Below are 21,049 nucleotides of genomic sequence, written 5' to 3'. Positions count from 1 at the left end.
AACTAAGTTAACACTTAGTTTGGAATTTGGAATGTGCTAGAAAGAGGCAAAAGAAAAAAATCAGTAGGCGCCACATTGCAGCAATTTGTCCTTCAGACCAAGGTCAGCTGTTCTTGCCCACAAGTTATCTGTATGCCAGTCATCCAATAAGCAACAGTCTAATTTGGAAGAAGACAAATATAGAAGGTTCCAAAATAGGTTGGAAAATGGCAAAGAGACCATCTGCAGATCATGGGCCTGGTCAAAGCAGCCCTAGAATATCACAGCAGTTTTCCACTTGTGCCAGAGGTGTTACCATCACAGCCATCACATGGGTACACCTCAGATCTTCAGTGCAAAAAACAGATGGCAAACTGCAAAACTCCAGAGACTGTGAGCTTAAACAGGCACTGCAGAATGTGCATGGATCTGCTGAGGGGGTCTCACCGTGTTTTCTGGACATCTGGGTCTGCTGAAGGAGTAGTCATGTGAAGCAGGACAGTTGCAATCCATGTTTGTAAGTAATGCCAGGAATTTTTTCTTAAACTACTCCACTTGCCTGCTCCACAGGTCTCTGCCAGATCTTCTAGGAAGCAATGTGTGGGAGGAAAACACAAAACCAGAATACTTGCTTTTCTGGATTATTTTTTTAATGCATAGAAGCCATTTTATTGAGGTAAGTTCTACAGATATTTTCAATAGTAGTGGTAAATGGCAGTGAGTCACTGCTGTCATTCTGCACACGACTGTGTTCAGTTGCTAGATCTATCTGCTGTCATATACGGCTAAATTAATTGTGGTTTAAAATTGGGGCTGGTTCTCAAACTCAAGCAGTTAATGTTCTTGTCTTCATTATGCCAATTTGTCTAACCAAAGCAGTTAATACATCTCTGTAAATGGAGGGGAAAAAAATCAAAGAGAAGAAACTGTTGCTGACAAACGGACATCTGTCAAATGTAATTTCTAGTAATAAGTAACCTCATCTTTTGGGAATATTTTTATTCTTACTATTTTTAACTCATAACTTCTGAATTCTTTTTCCTTACTTAGAAGTTCACAGATGGCATGTTGTTAATCTTGGTTTAAGTTTAAAATAATATATTTTACAATACAACTATGAAAATTTGAATAGCTTAAATGGATAATTTATGGACGGCTGTCTACTTTCCAGGGCCTTGCAAAGCAATTGCTAAGCAAAAAGAGTTACATATTTTCAAAACTACTAGTTTTGAAACCAGCCTGTTGATACAGTTCAAGGGCAGAAAAATGAACATAACTTCCTATAAGTTTACATGTCATCATTGTAATTAGGCAGGGAGTTCGACAAAATCTCATAGTATGGACACTTCCAGGCTTTTAGTTTGAATCTCAGTGCAAGTACAAGTGACAGTCTTTAGGCCGTCTGGTTATAGATCATGTATTTCATCACTGACATTATTCACCTGAAAGGAAAAAACCAGAAACAAACAGACAAACAAACATTTTACATCTATTTTATTTTAAATTATAATGCCCAGTTTTGCAGTCACAGTGGTAAGCTATGAAACAATTTGACAGATGGATGGATCTCATGAAATAATCGTTGATTGCTCTCTTTGTTCTTCCTGTACGTGTCAAAAGTAAACAATAGAAAGCCTTTTCTCTGTCATGTTGCTTCTCAGTAGATTAAGATGAAAAGTTGAATAAGTGCAAAATATAAATATTATGGCAGGCTTAAAATAACTTTTATTTGATGTTTGATTTCATTTATTCTGTGTTTTATTTCTTGAAGGACAAATATTTTATTACATTTAGCATTTGGATAAAAATATATGAAAAATGTCCAAAACATAGGGAAAATAATACACCACGAGATGGCCAAACCTCAAATAAACACATCACAAATTAGGACATTTTTCTGTAAATTTAACTGAATTCACATAGCTTCTTGCTTTTAGGCAAAGCTCAGCAATAAAAAAAAATCCACAGGATGTTAAATCTTGCATAAGGATACTGATGGTAAATGTGAGGAAGGGTAAAAGCTACTCCACATCCATCATCAGTTTTTAGTACATTTCAAAACCTGAATATAATTGTGGTTTTCTTTCTTCAGTCCATTTTTAGCCTTCAGTTTGCTAAGCAATTAAAACCAACTAACCTAACATCAAAGCTGCCTCATTTTAATAGAAATACATTTTATAGTTTTCATAATTAACTTGCAGATTTTAAATTGTTTGAAGGCTATTCCAACATGACAAAGATAATAGTGCAGAATGATGCAGGTCCTGTACCCAGTGCCTGTTAAGACTTTATGTTTGACCAAACAGCCTCTGGTGCAATGGTGCAGATGCTCAACTGCTGGAGTGTGTCTGAAAGCCAGCACACTGCTACCGAATTACAGGCACACCGTAGAAGTAGGAAGATGGGAGCACGGGCTGAGGGCAGGTAAAACCAATTTCATTTATATTCAGTCATGTACCGTGTACTCAGATTTTACCTGGGTAAATTATGCTTCAAAGCTGAAAGTTTTGGCTTAGTTCTATTTAAGCAGGAAAATCATAAGCTTTAATCGACAACACGATGAGATGATGTAAGGGGCCCTTAATGGTCGCTGACCAAAACCCTCTTGATTTACACAGTGGAAACTATAAGCTTTCTTTAGATGCACCACCAGTGGATGAAATGACAGAATTTGTTTTTGCAGCAATTTCAATACAAACAAGACAAAAACCAAGCAAACAAACAAACAGACAAAAATAGTTTACCTCTTGCATACCAGATATTCCTTGAATTTGCAGTTTTAAAACATACTTCTTGGAATTTCCACTGAATCAGGGACTCAGGCTGTTTCTGTGAAGAGCCTACACAGGAATTCAGCTGTATTGGCACTAAGTCCTGCTAACAAATACCATGTTTACATTATAAATTTAATCAGAGAAATTGTGATGGAAAAATAATTAAATCAGAAGAAATCATTACCATTATGGAAAACTTCTTTGACTATCACCTTTTTCTGGCTAACAAGAAAAGTAGCTCTTAGGAGCTCTTAGGAGCCAATTCTTATCCTTTGACATGGCAAGAGAAAATCATACTTATCCTGGTGCAGCTATTTAAAGAATTAAATATAAAAGAAAAATGTTAACCTGATATATTGCTTAATGGTATCTTAAGGTTCACTACCAAAGGGAAAAAAGAAAAAAAAAGGGCTTCACAATCACAATGGTTTTAGTGTAACAAATAGGAATGATCATAATTATGACCACTAGTGAAATATTTCATTTTTTCGTCCTTTGGCCTTTCCTCCCACTCCTTCTGATCGTATTTTGTTCCTGTCATATGTGAGTAGGTAACACTTTCCCAAATTAATCTGAGAAATGGCCTTTCACAAGTCGTTTTTAAATGTGTTTCAACAAACATACTGTACTCATGTACTCATGCTACTGGCTTTAGTCTTGGCAAGAACATGAAGTATACAAATGCAGTGCCCAGAAGCCACAGTCATGCTGAGCTGTTCTTAGAGCAAAACTCTGGAGGGTATAGCAGGCACATTGCAGGCACTTTATGGCACTTCACACCACCAGCTTTTTGTCCCTGACAGCACTCTGCAGTTAAAGGAAAAAGACATCAACTCGAAAACAGACACGAGATGCTGTCCAGTTGAAAAGGTCACTGCAGCAAATGAGCAATTAGTGCACCCTGCTGCAATGACTGCTTTAGGTTGAGAAAGGACTTAGGCAAAACACAATACCTGAACACACCAGCTTTGTAATCTGTTTGTCACAAGTCAACAGTCAGTGCTGCAAAATGAGTTGGCAGGGTATAACCCTCAGGGACGGCATGAAGCCTGTTCTGCACAAGAACACCAGGCTTATTATATGTTTATGCCTACACTTGAAAAGACTGTTTCTTGTCAACATATACCAAACTCAACTCCCAAACAAAATCTGCTTTGAAAGAAATTTTCTGGTGACAAAGTTCTATGTACTATAAGTGCTTTGAAGAAATGCCAGAAAAATCACTTCACTAATTTGCAGCCTCATCTAAGGGACCCATTTATAAACTTAATCAGATGCTTATTGCTTGGTCTACTGTTCATTACAAACAAGGTTTCTAGGAATTGTTTTCTGTACCAAAGTCCAGTATTATGTTGTTTAAACATTTGTTTTCAAGTGTTGGTTTGGCAGTCTCATATCAGCATGATTCTATCAACAGAAATTAAATCTAAAAGATCATAACTGCTATATAATGTTTAATACTCATGTGGTGGTTTACAAAAATCAAACATTCTCTGGGAGAAGGTATACAAAGCGACAAAAGTCAGGAGGCAGAGGAAAATAAATAATGCAATGGAAGAGTGACATAAAGTCAGGAAAAGAAGATAGACTAGCCACTTAGGTGAGATTTACAATGGCAGAAAAATCTACATGCTAGAATTTGTAGTCAGTTTTTGCAAGCCATTAATGTACAATGAATGTGTGTTTCCCTCCCTGTAAAAGATGCTCTAAAATCCAAATATCTTCCCCTGTGAGAAGCATAGACATCTGGATTTTGAGAAGGGAGCAGGCAATGCAGACAGAACTCTTCCTTCCACACTGACGGAGAGACAGCTGGCAGTGAAAAAAATTTCACAAAGAAATGGCTTAATTGTTCAAATCTGAGCCTTCTCACCTCCTCTTGCTCCCTGCTCCCAGACACCTTACAAACATTGAAGAATAGAAGGAAAGTCTTTCAAGTAAGGAGACGACGAAGGATTTATAGGAACAAGACAACATGATTGTTTTAACTTAGCAGGTTCACAGCTGCCTTAAGCTGTTCTAAGACAGAGTTGCACCCAACAGGAAAGATCCTGTCCTCTCATCTACTCTCATCAGCGGGTTTTCAATGACTTCCTCTTCCCCAGCTCCCACAACATGTGGCAGCAAAGAAAAGCAGATTAAAGTGCTAATGAAGGGAAAATGAAAGAGGAGAGAGAAGTGAAGTTCTGGGAGGGGAAGAGAAGTTCTGGGAAGGGAAGCTCCAGGGAGAGGAGAGGAGAGGAGAGGAGAGGAGAGGGGAGGAGAGGAGAGGAGAGGAGAGGAGATTTGTGTTAGACCCCAGTGTGAACACTTAGGAGACTGCAGGACACCCTAACTAGAGAGATAACGAGTATGGTACATGCAGCATATTTTTTTTTTTTATGGAGAATTTTTCTGGAAAATCCTGCTTGGCGTTTTTCCCACTTCAGTGAGTGCAGTTCTTACCATGTGGATTGCATCCAGAATTGAAAAAGAACAGTCTAAATTAATGTTTTACTTTCAAGAGGATTTGGTTTTTTTTCTGAGTATACCAACATCTCAGTACCGCCCAGGGAGAGAAACCTTGCTTTCTAACTCTTTCACAGCACTCCACACAATTAGAATTTGACTAATAATGCTTTAAATTTTGTATTTGTCCACCAGTTACTACTACCCAGTACTTGCAATACTGTTTACACTGCTTGCTGAGGTATCTCTGACAGCAGAAGTAACTAAACTAATCCTAAGAGGTATTAGTGAAGGATGCTGCTCTCAGGCAATTCCCTTACATGTTGTTAAAGCAAATTGAACCAAAGGAAATCCCCAAAGAGCTTTTAGGAAAAGGTTTTGCATTTGTCTCTTGATGTCGCCAACTCAAAGACAAAAGCAGCCACTAGTTATCAAAGGACAACAGATAGCTTAGAAATAATTTATTGAAAGGTCATGGGTTAGTTTTACTAAACTACCTTGTAACATGAGGGTCCCAGAGAATGGCCATTCTAATTTAGGAATCATGAGTAGAACAGTGAACAAAAATATTATCCAGGGCTTGGGGATAGCAATCAACAATTCAGTTATAAATTTAGGTACAATTGTCTATCTAGAAATAGAGGAAACCCAAGGACAATACAAACTAGAAAAACACAGCTAGAGCAGAAGTCATTGCAATAATTTGTTGTAAACTAGATTACTCATAAATACTTCAGATTGTTCTAATATGAACAATATTTTTCAGAGTGCAGAACAATAACTAGTATTGTCCAGAAGAACAACCTTTTAATTTTTAAACCTCTGAGGGTTTTTTTGCTTATTTACTTATGGCTAATGGGGATACAGTCTTTTCAACATAATGTACTATGTAAATAAGATAATGTTTTCAGTAATTTTTTAAATTTGATATTATCTTTAATTTTTTTCTCTTTGCTGAACTGAGGTAAGAACAAGGGCCTTGAAACATATAAGTGGCTTCCTGTGCCTTTACCACTTAATTATGCTAAGCCATCTGTAATCCAATGTCCATTTCCTAGGTTAAAAGTGAACCAAATACCAAAGAAAGCGGTCAACTTTCTTCTTTATTCCAAAATCTCTTCTTTATTCCAAATTTTTACAAGTGGAATAAAGACCCACTAAACACCAAAACCAACAAGACCCAACAAATCCTATGGTACACACAACGACTCTGAAATTCAAAGGATCAAAACCAACAAAGGTACCATCAATCCAGTGGAAAGCTAGAGATCATGAAGATCATAAGAAAAAGTTCAGTTTGCAACTGACTTTACAATGTGCCTTTTTTGTTGTTGTTGCTTTTGTTTCATTCAAAGAACAACAGTCTGTAGCAAGATCAAGATTTTCATGCTTTCTTGCTCCTTTTCTCTTGTTCCTACAAGTCTTTTTATGGACCTGAATTTTCACTTTTTATGATGCTATATCAAATATGCAAATGGGTTGTCAAATACATGCCACAGAGGGTTTTTAATGCTTTCAGTGTAATTATGAGGCTTTAATACTAACATACAGAAAGAAGAAAATTAGAATATTCACAGAACCTATAATATGATTTTTAGATGAGAAAAGCTTATCCAGAATTCAGAGACTATTCAAAGGAATGTATTAAGCAAAAAAAACACATCAAATATAAGCCAAGGACACCCAACTGCAAAAGAATTTAAAGTTCACACTAAGCACTAACAAAGCAGTTTCATTCTGAAACACCAAGAAAGGGTTTTTCACTTAGTTCTTTTCTATATTGAGATCTCTTGCACATATTTTTAACACAAAACTCCTGTTTTAGTGAAAAAGTCTGAAATACTAGTATCCTAATGTGTTATAGAAACTTCCTGCCTTTTCTCTTGCTTGCTCTTTTATCCCCACATCCCTAGAATAAAAAGTGGCTGAAAGGCAGGGAAGATATTCCCTTTCAAAAGCTTTTGTGGAGGGGTTTAGGTACAAGTGGCTTTAAGATCCCTTTTCACTACAAAATCTCAAAGTAAATTTATCTTTCCAAAATCTCCCTTCTTCATAAAATGTTAGGGGATGGTAATCAAACTTCCATTGCACTACACAAATTCAGACCCTTTGACAATGTTGGCAGTAAAAGCATTCTGGGAAATGAGAAAGGTTTCTCAATTCTGTTCAGTTTGTATCAGCACATCTCTCCTGCTACTAATTATCTATTTGCCTTGTCAACATGATCCATTCAAATGGCTCCTCATCCTTGGTGCATCATCTGCAGCTCCTCTGCAGTACTCCTTCCTCCTTTGTGGATTATCTGCTTACTCCAAATCCCTCTTTCCAGTCTCTGTGTGGATAGTCCCCTTGATTGTCTAGTGCCAGAAACCTTATTGGAAAAAACTGTTAGGCAAAGAGCTTGCCAGAGATTTGGGTTAATTAGTGAGAAATGGTTCTGAAACAACTATTTCAATTAAAAAAAAAAAAAAACAAAAAAAACCAAAAAAACAGAAAAACAAACAAGAAGAGAAGAATGCAGCAGCAGTTTTCTGTTTGTTTTCTTGTTCTTCTTAAAAAACTGAAGTGTCTTTGGGTAATTTATCTCTGTAACTTTTTTAGAAAGAGTAGGTTCCATTCTGGTTGAGGGCTGACCACTGGCAGAGGCAGAATACTGGCTCAGCTCCAGCACTGAGTGGCAACTCCAGCTGTTGTGCAGAGACCATCGTGCTTAGCAAATGCATATACACACAGTGGAGTTACCGACTGTCAGGTTTACAGTGATAGATGAATTCCCCAAAGACAGGCAAGGTCTTAACCGGCCTTTCCAGCTGCGACCTGCGTTCTGAACTGAAACTCCTTTAAGGTACAATCTGTTGAAACACATTCTCTCCACCCATTTTCCATCACATAGACAACAGTGTTTCCTTTTGCTCCAAAGAAACATTTGCCCACAAACCTGCTAAATAAAGTGTGGGATGGCACTCCATATGAGCAAAAATCAGATCCTGCAGGGGCTGTGTGAATGCTGAAAAAGTGTAATTGAAAGCAATCATAGACAGATTCAAATTAGCTTTACTTCCTCCTCTCCTTTTTCCTAATCATTTAAAAAAAATGTTTAAAATAGCTCCTTTTTTGCTTCCAGAAGTCTAATCCCTTTCTCATATACAGTAGTAGCACAGTGGTGAACCTCTACTGAGTGTCTTCAGATCCTTATCAATGTAAACAAGAAAGGTTTTTTTGCCTTATTAGTTCATTGACAGCAGTCTTCCCTCACACAGAACTTTCTGCAGAAGATGTCGTCATCCATATACTGGATGACGTGCAGTCTGTAAGTATAGGAAGCTGGGAAAGAGAAACAGAACTAGAACTGATCTGTAGGGTATTCAGGAACAGAACTAAGACAGAAGGAATGACGGAGCAGTTTCTATGCAGGTGTTTTTCTTTTGAAAATTCCATCTTTGCTCTTTGATAACGAAATGGCTTTTTAAACATATGAAAGGGAGTTTTCATTGGAACACATTTTGGGAAAAAAAAAAAAAACCAAAAAAAAAAAAAAAACAAAAAAAAAAAAAAAAAAAAAAAACCAAAAAAAAAAAACCATAAAAGAACATTAAAAAAGCTTATTACCCATTACACACCCATCCAGCATATAAGCCATTCAAATGAGTTCAATCAAGCCAATTTGCATACAGAGCACACAAAATGGGAATGCAATTTGCACATTTTATTGTAAAGTAAAGCAATTCTCATGTCAGTATTCACAGTCTTTAAAAGGAAAATTCTCTATGCAGTTGAGTATTTCACAGAGAAGACTGCGGATAGATAGTATTCATAAAATACATTTTATCTAAATTGCTAACTGTCTTTAGCAATAAAACCATCTGAAATAGATGTTGACAAGTGGAAATTATATTAAAAACTCTGCAAGAATTCAACATATTCAGAGCTATGCTACTGTAATTTCAATATTCTGCTATATCTTTGCTACTGATAGAAAGTGTATTTGCCCCCAGATGCAATTTAAAATAGCAAGACCTACATTTTCAGTATCCCTTTTGACCTCAATGGAACTTAAACTTGGGAAAGACTAAGAAATCAGCCTGTATATGTAGGTAAAAGACAGAAAAATGCAAAATTACTCAACATGGCTAATGCTAAATATTCCACCACAAAAATAAAAAACTGCATTTTTGGGATTTGGGGGAGATCTTAATTCTTAGTTCCTCCCTTCTTTCTCCCTTGTGACAATTTATTTAGTTTTACTTCTTCAAGATCCCATTTCAAATATTCTGACATTATCAGTTCTTACCTACCAAGCCCATGTTCAAGTTCTACTTTTTATTTCTTCCTCTCTGGCTCCTTAACTTCTTTGTTTTCTACTCGGGCTTTTTTCTCCTTCATCTGGGACTAGCCTCTGTCAAATAGTACAGAAGAAGGTCAAACTAGCAGTATGACAGTGGGAGGGACACGTTGCTCATCTTTGGGTGCTAAAGTTTCATTGCGGTGGCTCATGTGTAAAAATAACCTCTGTTCCAAACTGAAATTTTCAACAGCTTTATAATTTAGGGATATTCTTACAATTATGGAAGAAAAACAAACCTGTAAAACCAGGTCTGGTCCTCAGCCTAGTTAAAATATTCTGCTACAAATGGCATCATTCTAAAGAAAAAGCTATGAACATGGGCTTAAAGTCTCCCTAACCTATTACCAGAAATAAAACAACCATGTAACCACAATCATTTGGAAAACAGTCTGAACAGAAGCAGGCTTGGAAAGTTGTATAAATAAAAAAAAAATAATTAGAGCAGAAGCCCATTATGACACAGGACCACATGAGCTCATTATTAACATCCCCTCCTCCAAATGAAGACCAGCCTGAGTAGAAAACCACATTGCTTAACAGTGAAGATATATTTATAAACCAACCACAGATTAAGGTCTCTTGCATCCAAGGGAAAGCACAAGACACAAGCAGAGGAAAACTCAGGTCAGGAGGGAGCTCAGGAGGTTTCAGTCTAATATATTCCTCAGCCCCATCAGCCAAGGAGTTAAACAAGCACTCCAGGAAAAGAGTTCACTGCTCATCTGTATTTTGGGCAAAAGTTTCCTTATGGCCTGTCGTGTCCTTCACCCTCTCTCTATGGCCTGCTGAGGAAGCCTGGCTCCAGCTACAACAACCCTTTATAGGCAGTGGGGTCTGCTTTAAGAGCCCTGGAGCTGCTCCCTCTCTAAGCTGAACCAGGCCCAGTCCTCCAGCCTCTCCTCACAGGGTGAGTGCCCTAAGCCCAACCACATCACTGGCCCCCTAAGTTCAAGCTGATTTATTTCTCACATTAAGGAATCCAAAACTGCATGCAGTATATGGATGTGGTCAAAAAATTCTGAGCAGGAGGGGAATTCCATCCAGTGACTGACTGGCCACGTTCCTGTTGAAACAGCCCTGGATGTGTTTGACCAGGACACTGCTGGCTCATGCTCAGCTTGCTGCAGCCAGCAACCCCAGGACACTGCTCAACCAGGCAGTCCCTAGCATCTCTCTCTGCAAGAGGTTATTCCTTCCCATGGCAGATGTTCCTCTCTGTCCTTGTTCAATTTCATGAGATTCCTGTTGACCTATTTCTCCATTCTGTTTAGTTTCTGAAAATTCTTCAGGGGTATTCTCAAATATTTTGTCCCATAACTATTACCGTTTTCAAGGAAGGACCTTGTGTTCATACCTCATGAAAAAATCAGAGGCAAATCTATTTGGAAAGGCAGTTTTAAAGGGATAATGCAAGACACAGATACATATGGTGACAGTAGGTGCCATGGTCGAAGTGGGGAATAGAGGACAATATGATATGTTGCTGTTACCATTATTATGGTTTCAATCACATCAGCATGATATGTTGCTTTTTCAGGTAAAATGGTGTGATCAGGAAATTACTGCAGTTTGGATGTCTGAATATGATGGGACTCCTTGAGTGGCAGAACAAAAAGGTAAGGGAGCAGGGAGACAGCATGTCTTGTTCCCAGTGATTTACAACAGGTTCTTAGGTGAAAGGGCCAAGGTATGATGATCAGCACTCGCTGGGTGTGGTGTGGACCAGACAGCTCCTCATTGTGTCAGGGACTTGAGACTTACACACAGCTGTCCTGTCCAACAGTGCTTCCAGACTTCAGTTTCTCTTGGATAATACCACTATCACCCTGCCTTAAATGCTAGGAATAAAGTCGTACATAAAGTGGTGTTAGTAAGCACTGTCATGAAAAATTAAGGTCCAGGAATTCTGACAACCCAGACCAAATGATTTGCCACAGAATTTCTGCAGCAGAGTGGATCAATTTGTTTTGAAAATCAGATACATGACAGAAATGAGGGCTGCTGACAGGATGCTGCTTAGAACTATTTCCTTCCAGAATATTTTCAAAATTTAGCCAAGACTGTGCCTGGGAACTCTAAATACAGCAGAATGTCAGCCTGTTTATATGCCTCCCCAAGCTATTTTCAACAGCTCATTCAGATGTGCTGACCAGCAAAAGTCATGCAAGTTTAAACTCTCTCAACTATTTGTCATGTATTATCAAAAAGAGCCATCAAACTGATGCTTCAGTAATGTGGTTTATTTTGCAATTAGTTAGATAATTAAAAGAAGGTTTGTATGGTAACAGAGCAGGTAAGTGAGAATCCAGGAGCAATCATATGTATTTATGATTCTGCCATCACCCACAGCTTCAAGCACAGTGTTCAGCTGCTCTCTGACAGTTTCCACACCCCAACCCAGTATAACAGCAGGTAGTAGAGTAGTACTGAAAAATAAGAATCTAGCCCATTTCCTACAGAAGTTAACAGCTGTGCCTTTAGTAATTTTTACTAGAGAGGGCCAAATTTAAAGACCTTGAATCTGACTGTGAACCATACTGTGCCAGCATACCTGTATTGTCTGCTCAACCCGAAAGTGGCTAAGCTCCCCTCTTGAACATAGGACCCCATGAGACTGCAAAATAGGCCTCTCTGTGTTTGTACATGATCTCCTCCTATTGATAGAGATGTAAATATCACATAAAGAAGAGAAGATAATTAGTGAGACCCAGACGTCTTTGTGGTTGGTGGTCTGCAGAAATCGTACTGAGGCTATCTGTAGTTCTGAGAAGTCTAAGGATGCATTCCTGAGCATCCTAGAGTCAAAGGGAGTAAATGGAAGCTCCAACCTTGGTCTTTAGAGTTGCCAAGCACAATTCACCAGCCTTCCATGAGATTCTGCTGAAAAGAAATAGAAACTAAGTGTAAAAATCCACAATTAGTAGCAAATGTACTATATAAGAGAAAGGGGAAAATAATTCCTACATTTAGTAGAAATTCTCTCTGCCTTAAAAAGCGTAAGAGAAGGTACTTCTATTCAATAGAGACTTTCATTTGTAAACGAAGGTATACCATCTACAAATTGAAAATATCTGTGAAATGGTAACATATTTAACAGAAATTCAATAGCCTTCTTTGTAGCAGCAGCCAAGCAATATTTGATGTCAGAGGAAAAAAAAAAAAGAAAAAGAAATTCTATTATTAGGGCTCATATTTTTGTTGTTGCTTTTGGATTTTTTTTAATCCCTTATTGTCTAGCAGGTTGTCAGGGCCACCTCCAAGAGCTCTGACAGTCCTTACACTGGGAGCGTCCCTTCCCCGCCTCATTGCATGATGATCCTGAGCCGGGTTTTCAAACACAATAATGTCTCTGGGTAACAATGTGAAAGGCAGCTGCAGCGAGCGTGGAGGTCAGGCAAAGCAGGCCGTGGATGCAACAGCACCTGCCTTTTGCATGCAAAGACGAAGCAAATTACAACATTTGTCGCCAAGGAACTGAGCAGCAGCACCATGTGTGATGGCCTCACGAGCACCATTTTCATCGTGGGCATGGGTATATCTTTTCAAATCTAGAGCAGGGAACAGATGTTTCATCAAAAGACACATTTAAAATAAAGATAATTATGCAGTAAGAAGCTTAATTACATAGGATTATTCAGGTCCACTTAATTGCTTGACAGACTGAGGGCCTCCTACGTATTTGTGACAGGAACACCCTTCTCACTGGGTTACCAAACTCGGTCATGGCTTCGGGAAAAATGCAGTTGTTTTAGTAATCCAACTAATTCTAGTTTCTGATTTTCAGCTACAACAAGGAAAAGTAAGCAAACTTACCAAGCTTAAAACTATAATTTTATTCCCATAGGCAATGTATTTTCTTCAATAAAACATGAATAGCCTGAACTACAAAAACTTAGTGGTTTTATCACTGTGTAGTATGAAGGACATTAATTTCACTTAGACATGATTCTTCTCTTTAGATAAAGAGAAGAATCTCCTCTGGTCTTACTGCTCACACATGCCAGTTTTCAGAAGTTTGTTATGCCTTTTCCATGTGGGTATTTAAAAATGGCCTTTCACCACCCCAAAAAGGGATACCTCTTTCTCCACAAGAAAAAGTCCTAATACTGTAAAAAAAAAAAAGTATTTAACTCTAAGAAAGAAATTATTTTTTTAAAAAATTTGCTTAAATGACACAATGTGCACTGTAGCGCAGAACAGCCATTCTGTGGGACTGTATTCCCATGGTAGCTACTGAACTGATCATACTAACACACTTCACAGGAATAAAATGATTTCTGTGAAATTATGCTGACAGGCTTCCAGTGTGATTCTATGGGATCCTGGGAGCTTACCAGCTGCAGAGCTTGGATTCAGCACTACTCCAAAATACAAAATTAGCGAGGCAGATATGCCATGTGAATCATGCTGAACAGGGAACCCCCCCATCTACAGAGTCCACGCAGCTGGGGCTTTTAAAGGACACACAGCAACAACCCAGGTGTTCTTTGCTCTTTACAGGTTCTAGACAGCAGTTCAAATGATTGTTGTGTAGAGAGTTTTGCAATTAAATTTCACCACAGCCCTAAGTGTGTTAGTTCCCCACAGTCAACATGTTTTTTGATAATGTACTGTAGGGCATTAGCAAAGCCACACACCAAATTTATATGTGAGGGGTGTAAATGTGATACTGAAAGCCTGAGCACTAAAATGATCTCTTAATTTTCATCAAAGAGAACACTATAATATTTGCATCTGTCAAGCCATTGCAGACTTTTCTTGCATAGACAAACTAGGAATGGTTTAATTGTGCATTACTGAACAAAAACAAACAAACAAAAAACAACAAATCAAACCTGCAGAAGAATTAACTTTATAAGGACTTAAAGCTTCTAATTTAGAAAAAAAATCCTTAGTTCAGTCTAAGCTGGTAAATGTAACTTATAGCTTGGGAAAGACGATTATCTTATAATGGCTCCATTCACATTCACAAACTTGGGGTCATTTTAAACTCCTGCTATGTTTTGGAATGCTGCCCAGAAAACGTTGGTGTGAAAAATCTGCTGAATGCCTTTGTGCTACATTAGCTAACAGTATTTAAGGTCAATAATGCAGGTGCGGGCTTTCCTTCATTCATTTTAAAAACTTAAAGACTTCTTCCTAAACCTCTGTTTATAAGTGGCTTTTGCTCAAACCTCTAAAAAGAAGAAAGAATTGGGGAAAATGAGTAAAGGATACCATTTTGCTGTTATCAGGAGAGAGAACATGAGAGAAGTGCTAATAAATCATAAACCAATAATAAGATTCAGTGTGGCAACTTAACTTTTAGAAACATGTACCAGCACTTAGTGCACTTGCCAAGCAAATCACAGGAACCTATGCTACTTTCCACACTAATGGTGTCAAGGTGCATGGAATGTTTCCCCCCTGCTGCTTGAGAGTGACATTAGAGAGCTCTGGTGAAGCATATGCCCAAGCTCCTGCTCTGCAGCAGCTATCGTATGCTAGGGTGACACTATGACTGATCACACCCAGGCACTGCTGCTGTCGCTGCAAATGGGCTTTCAGTTATAATGGAAACGTTTAGTTCAAAGCACCATATACATTACATGTGTTATTAATGGCTAAAACAGATGCTTCCATCTACTGAAAGGGTTTGTTTTTATATAAAGCAAATCCTCCTGTAAATTTGGATCTTTTATTGGGCTGCATATCAGTCTGAGGGGTAATAAGAAGAAAAGCCCCTTCTACTTTGCCTTATATTACAGAAGCACTTAAATTTTTAATTTGTGTTTCATATCACCAAATTTATGTACATCTACACACATTTTATTACCCATTTTATAAAGCTCCGTTTGTTTCTGTTGTAAATTGCACAGTTTCTTAATCACTGCTAAGCATAAAATGCCCCATCAGTAAATTATTCCTACAATAAAATACATGATGTGGTTTACAAATGATGGTTATTAATTTCAGGACAGAGATGTTGCATTTGTATTGTGGTTTATGTTCAATTAACACACTGCTTCATTAATGCAAACTGTCAGCACAGAATTGAACCAGAGACTAAATGAAAATGAAGCACCCTGAAAAGGAATTATTGCGTGGGCTAAACAGAGTAAAAGCCAATTTATTTGTGAGTTTGCTTGTACAATACCACCTGAGGTATTAACGAGCAAATCCAGAAGCACAGATCATGCTTTCAAAAAGAAATGTCTGATTGCTCTACCTTTTAATGCATTTTTTGTGGAAAGTATTGTGTCTCTGTGCACATGATTTATCAATGATTCTACAGCTGGAGCAGGTGCAGTTCATGAAAGCTACATTACAAGGGGAATACATCTTTAAAAATAAGTCACCCATTTTTTTATTAATTATAAACAAGAATGTTTTCTAGGGCACATGCAGCACATGAAAGAAAAGGGTGGCCACAGTGGAAACAGTAATTGTGATCCTTTAGATGCAAAGCACAACATTAGTTTTATTTGTCAAATATGATTTTGCTAGAAAAACTCTGTAAAGGACTCTGAAAAACTCCAAGTAAAAGAAGCAGATGGTAATGGTTCAAAACCAAAATGCTGAATTAGACTTTTTTTCGGAACAGGACAACTTTGTAGGACAAAATTGCTTATATGTTTTGAATTTGAATGCTGCAGAGGTTAAATATAACCCAGACTGCAAACCAAGTGGACTATGTTCTTCGAACATGTGATATATCTCACTTCTTCTTCTGCTCTCTCAGCCTGTATGAATTGCAAAGCTTTTTTTGCCCTTGAATAAATATCTGAATGTTTATAAAATACTGGCATCAGAAAACACGTTGGCATCATTAAAAGCCCTCTGGATTTCAGCATACTGAAATCTGTTTGATATCAGGAAAGTTAATTTGAATTAAGTGTCCCCTTTTTAGTAAGACATCGAGCTGTACATGTTTAAGAATAACCCCACAGAGGTTGCTTGGCAAACTTCCCAAAAGCTTTGTGAGACACTACATTTCATTGTGGGGATTTAACACTAGTACTTGTGTATTTGTAGAGAAACTTTACAAGTCCAGCTGGCACAAAATTACCACAAAACTGGAACCAAAATCCTGAAAAAAACTCCCTCTGAGATTTACATTTCATTCATGTGTATTCTGCTTAATCATATTGCTCCAAAGCACCTGAGCTCCCCCCGTCTCAAGTGAGTGCTGGAGGAGAATATCACCCATAGGCTTTCTTAATTTTTTCCGTTTCACTCCATGTCAGGAGCAAGGTGAGAGGCAGGATTTGCCTTCTCACAAAACAGCTTTTAGGACACAACTTCACAGCTGCAGGGCAAGCTGTGTAGACATCACATACCTAGGCACCACTGCTGGCCCACCTCTAGTTAAAATTTCTCTGCTGCACACTCTCCATTTGGGGAACCCTGCATGAAGACAGGAGACAGAAACGGGGAAGAAAATAACACCCTGCTATCTCCCAGAAACCAGGCAAACCTTGATCACACAGTATTGCCATAGAATGGGCTAGGCTGGGCTGCAAAATATTTTTTGTATGGTTCACTAGTAACGTTTAGTAAGCAGTGCTAAAAATAGAATAATTTTCAACCTTCAAACTCTGATTTGAAGGTTCACCTTACTGAAGAAGGCATACACTTTTATAAGCCACTGAAGAATATATACTGTTATTATACAGTCAGCAAAAATCACAGTTACTTTGACTTCTTAGTAAGAGAAAGGTGTTTTCTGCAGTATGGCACTTCCACCTATAATAGTCAGTAGCAACCTGAACAACAGCTACAAGTCACAAGAGTTTGTGCATTTCCACTGCTCAGAAAAAGATTTTTCCTTAGCCTATGCTTCTGCTTAGGCCCTACCGCCTGGGAATGAGGTCATTCACAAGCACACGTCCAGCCTTGAAATTCACTGATATGCTGCTACATGGCTCAGCTTAAGCAAGATTTACCCAAGACATGCATCTTAAAAAAAAAAAAAAAAAAAAAAGAAAAGAAAATTATAAGACCATTATTTTTTTAAAATTTCTAGTTCTAAATTATTTATTCTTATGTTCCCAGATCTACCACAGTAGAAATCAGCATAAAAAAAAAAAAGTTTGTTTTTTATTTTCATAAGACAAATAATTTAGATATATCCATAAATAAGAAAATGGAGGTAGAGGGGCAATTAGTATTAATTTAGTAATTAATAGTATTTAAATTATGAATCCAGTTTTGATATTTAATCTGTGGACAACATATTCTACAATGAATCATTAGGATGAGGCTGGGGTCCACAGCTGAAGTAGTAGTTCAATAATTATGCATGCATAGCAATCTGATATGGAAAAATCTTACTGGAAATTTGGAGTAACAATAACTGATACTGTAAATAATATTATTCAGGTAAAATTGAAAGAGTAATATTTATACCTTCTATAACTACATGAAAGAAATTTTCATTCCTCTGACCCTGCAGTCTGCAATGAATGATAGGAACTTTTCTTGAAATTTTTCTTTAATTTTCCATGCTAAATTTGCTTGCATTGAGGCTCTTTCTTAGGCCACTTTGTTGCTAAATCATACGTGTATTAGAAGTAACTTCCTGGTGTTAAAATAACATGTAAAACTGCTAAGAGGAACGGCCTTGATTGAGTTGAACATTCTTTAATGGGGCAAAGATATTTCTAGTATTGAAAATCAACTACTTCATAGAAAAATAACAATGTTCAGTGACCTGTAGTTCATATTTTACTGCTAATTCATTGTATGATATCTATTCATGTGTATGGACTATCTAAGCTCAAATGATGCACATCAGCTCTAGGCAACTTTGCTGTTGTTTAGAACTAGTCCTGAATCAGGATTTACTCTATGTTTCCTTGTACTTGATAAATAACTCATGTAATGGAGTTACCTCATGTAATGCACTTACCCTGAAGGACTTCAAGTGCCAGATGATAAAAGTTTGAATAAAAAATGATCAGATGAGACAAGGAAGGAAAGGAAAGATGTTTTTCAAAAGAGGCAAAGAAAAGCTTTTGATTATGTAATCCTTATAGAGACAATTTTTTGTTTTTCTTTTCAAGATTGACTCATTGTATGAAGAATTCTAAGAATATGGTCATCTCTGACAGGCAGGATGCAGTAAACAAACCCACTGAAGTGCCCAATCTGTTCACGGATACATTTTTGAGGAGCAGGCTGCAAAATAATTTTGTCTGCCAGAGACTGCTAATATTTACCTGAGGGTTATGCACTTGAAAAATATGACTTCACATTTAATACTTGAATGTCATATTTTTAAGTATTCAGGAATGGATCAAAAATTGTTCATCTGGAAGAAAAGGAAAGGTAAACAAAACACCTCAGACTTGTGTTTAAAGCAGTGTGATTTAAGGAAAAGCTTTATTTTGTTACTGTTTCCTCCTAAACATAATGCATAGCCTCATTTTTGAAGATGTTTTTTCTCTTCCGTATAGCCTTAGAGACCTTACTCCCACAATGCCTGCTAGTTTTTCCCTTTGATAATACATTACTACAGATAATAGACTTTCAGTGTCACAGATTCTGAACAAACTCATGCTTATATATCAGAAAATGCCACTTTGCTTCAGATACATTTTTGGTTATAAATGCCTTGCACGTTTCAGTGGCTTTCTCATGCTGAGTACTTCATCCGGGCTTGGATCTCATCCAGCTCTCACCACAGGCAGTGGCAAGAATCTTACTGGCTTCACTAGGACTAAATGAAATTCTGTGGGTTTTATCTTCATTTCTATGTGTTCAGTCCCAAGCGCAACACTTAAACAGATGCTTAAACTTATGAGTAGCCTTATTCAAATCAAGGAATCATTCACATATCTGTAATTAAGTACAGGCAAAAGTGGGAGCATGTACACATATATGTGTATGGTTTTATGTATATGCTGTTAAATTACTGAGGGTGGCAGAGCTTGTGGAAGAATATGACTTACCACTCAAGTGTAACTTAAGTGTTCGAGTCACAGAATCATGGAACTATAGAGTATCTCAGGTTGGAAGGGGACCACAAGAATCATCTAGGCCAACTCCCTGCTCCTCTCAAGATTACCTAAAAACTAAATCATATGACTAAGGGCATCATCCAGTCACTCCTTGAACTTTGACAGGCTTGTTGGCGTGACCACTTCCACAGGAATTTGTTCCAGTGGCCAACCAACCTCTCAGCAAAGAACCATTCTGAATATCCAATCTGGACTTCCCTTGAAAGAGTTTTATTCTAAATCCTCCTGTCTTATTTCTGACCAGCAGAAAGAGGACATCGGTGTCTTTACCTCTGCTGTTCCCCCTTGAGCAAGATGTAGCCTGTAATGGACTCCTTCTCTTCCCCAGGCTGTACAAGCCAAGTGACTTCAGCGGCTTCTTCTAAGTCCTGCCTCTGAGGCATTCTACCATCTTATTTGCACTCCTCTGGGTACACTACAATAGTTTGATGTCCTAAGATTGTGGCACCAGAACTGTCCCCAGCACTGGAGGTGAGGCTGCCCCAGTGCAGAGCAGAGCAGGACAATCCCCTCCCTTGCCCGGCTCTGATGCTGTGCCTGATGCCCCCCGGGCACGGGGCCCTCCTGGCTGCCAGGGCTCTGCTGGCTCATTGCCAAAACCCAACTCTACCCAAAACCCCAGATCTCTTCCTACAGGGCTGGTCTCCAGATAGTCTCTATTCCACGTATTTTTCAGTAGTCAAACACCTGAAGAAACTAATCCTGTTTGAGGAGGCCTTCATTATATCTGACATTCTTCACAAGTAAATGATTTTTTTTTTTGTTTGCCTTATCTCTAATGATCAGATGAATAGTCTGGGTGCATGATTTTAAATCAATAGATTATTAAAGCATTGTTCAACTTCAGTTTGTTTGCAATCTATGATTAATTACTTGAGTGTTTAAGTACAGTTTTTGAGTGTTTTCAGTACAAATGCCTGAAACATCTGAGAACAGGAAAAGAAGGACTCAAAAATGATAAGTAATACACAGTCAAAGTGAGCACACTTGTTAACACGTGAATGACTTGGTGGAATGTGAAAATAGATGTTGATATGAACAAAATGTCTTGATAATTAGTACAATTAGAAAACTGCCTGTGTAAAATACTTAAACCAGTATTTTTGCTATATTCAACCCTCTGTAGTTAGTTCAGTATATCCATTACCAAATAAATGCACAGTAGTAAAAGTGGCACACTGCTCAAATGAGAAAAACTAATTTTTGCAGGGAGAAAGGGTATTGAGCATTCTATGGTGCAGGTATAGTACAGAAGCAAAAGCACAAAAGCATGGAAACAAAAATAAAAAAGTTGTTAGTGCAACTGACAAAGGATTTCACTGACCCATTGCAGATGGTACTGTTATACCGACAACTTAATTAGTCACTAAGAAAAAGGAGCTTCAATTAGAATGGTCTAGATGATACACAGCATGCTTTTCCTACCCATGTGACAAGACATATTAAAAAAAAAAAAAAAAAAAAAAACAAAAAAAAAAAAAAAAATTCCCTGACTTTTAAAT

The 21,049-nt window shown here is 37.8% G+C and overlaps 2 long non-coding RNA genes across 5 annotated transcripts in view; one reads left to right on the top strand and one right to left on the bottom strand.

Moving 5' to 3' along the window:
- Window positions 1-281: 281 nt before the first annotated feature.
- Window positions 282-21,049, top strand: part of LOC121362565 — a 103,482-nt gene continuing 82,714 nt past the window's right edge. For all 3 annotated transcript variants that reach the window (XR_005956531.1, XR_005956533.1, XR_005956532.1), the window contains exons 1-2: window positions 282-496; window positions 11,084-11,162. This is a non-coding gene — a long non-coding RNA (uncharacterized LOC121362565). The remainder of the gene's footprint in view (window positions 497-11,083; window positions 11,163-21,049) is intronic.
- On the bottom strand, window positions 679-9,576 carry LOC121362566. 2 transcript variants are annotated; one of them, XR_005956534.1, is made up of 3 exons: window positions 9,497-9,576; window positions 2,724-2,856; window positions 679-1,421 (listed from the first exon to the last, which is right to left on the bottom strand). It is a non-coding gene; the product is annotated as an uncharacterized LOC121362566 (long non-coding RNA). The 2 variants fall into 2 exon arrangements; XR_005956535.1 differs by having other exon boundaries at window positions 2,724-2,853; window positions 9,497-9,573.

Source organism: Pyrgilauda ruficollis, unplaced genomic scaffold, assembly GCF_017590135.1.
Source record: "Pyrgilauda ruficollis isolate IOZ18807 unplaced genomic scaffold, ASM1759013v1 scaffold64, whole genome shotgun sequence".
Classification (NCBI taxonomy): Eukaryota; Metazoa; Chordata; class Aves; order Passeriformes; family Passeridae; genus Pyrgilauda; species Pyrgilauda ruficollis.
This window is presented reverse-complemented; position numbering and strand designations above follow the sequence as displayed.